The 1,209-nt window shown below is 31.5% G+C and overlaps 1 protein-coding gene across 1 annotated transcript in view; it reads left to right on the top strand.

Moving 5' to 3' along the window:
- Positions 1–1,209, top strand: part of STK31 (serine/threonine kinase 31) — a 178,608-nt gene that overhangs the window by 70,246 nt on the left and 107,153 nt on the right. The gene's annotated exons all lie outside the window — the stretch shown is intronic.

Below are 1,209 nucleotides of genomic sequence, written 5' to 3' on the forward strand. Positions count from 1 at the left end.
GAACCCCAAAATCTTCAATTTACAGACCTTTGAATTTATCTGCTCTCACCTTATTTTACATGTAAGGAGATTGTGGTCTAGAATAATTAAATGACTTATTTATAGTCATAAAGCTAAATAGGAAAAAACTAGGGCTAGAGCTCAAGTCCATGCTATCTTCATAATAGGATGATACACAGATTTATGTTCATTGAAACAAACAAGAATCTAGGGGAAAAAAAGTTATAGTTCTAGAACCGAAGGAAAAAACTTCAGTTAAGAATGTTTTTGTATGCTTCATAGATTCTTTATAGGTGTATTATATATAAACATTTGTATTTGGATGTTAATTCAGTAAAAAGATCATTGATTAGAGTTTAAATAATTGGCAAACAATGTTTTCTGAAAAAAATAGTAATTCTTGAGTATCTCTGCTTAGAAAGTCACGTTTAGTTGTTAATTTTCTATATATATGCATATCACTCTTATCTGTTCAAGGCTCAAATGTAATCTCCTATGTGAAGTCTTTGCTAATACCCACCATCCACTCCCCTGCAACTGTTTTAGTCACTCAGTATATAAAGCATGTAGAGTTGTAATTTTTTTTCTCCCCCACAGGCTAGTGAGTTTGGTTGAGACAGACCGTTTTGGTTAGAACAAATACTCATTTTTCTGTGCCTAGTCTTTCTACCTGTTAGATATTAGATGAGCATCCAGTTTATTTACCATTCGAGTAAATGGATGAATAGTAGGCATTCAGTAAAAACAAAAACAAACAAAAATCCCGCACACTTCCAGAAGATGTCCTGGGCACTGAAATTCCTTCAGCATATTTTTTAACCAACAGCTTCACACCTATGCTACACACAGTTGAAACTGATAGAATGGTGGCTACAAATCACTGAAGATCAAATGAAGATTAAATTACTATTCTTATATGCCTTTATTTAAAAGTTATATGTAGAATAGGGGAATGAAAACTAGAGATTGGAATTTGAATTTAACAATTTAAAGGCCTTTTAGCTTGTTTTCTAATATATACAGACAAGATTTGGTAGAATAACTTAGAAAACAAGTGATGCTTTCTTGTTTTTGAATAAAGCTTACCAGTTCGGAAAACAGAATGAAATATATCTTAGGAAAGTAACATAAATCTTTTTTTACTGATTGATAGCTCTATGTTCTACATCAATGACCAGATTTATTTGAAAGGTTAAGTTTATGCCTTTT

Source organism: Propithecus coquereli, unplaced genomic scaffold (assembly GCF_000956105.1).
Source record: "Propithecus coquereli isolate 6110/MARCELLA unplaced genomic scaffold, Pcoq_1.0 Scaffold156, whole genome shotgun sequence".
Taxonomy (NCBI): Eukaryota; Metazoa; Chordata; class Mammalia; order Primates; family Indriidae; genus Propithecus; species Propithecus coquereli.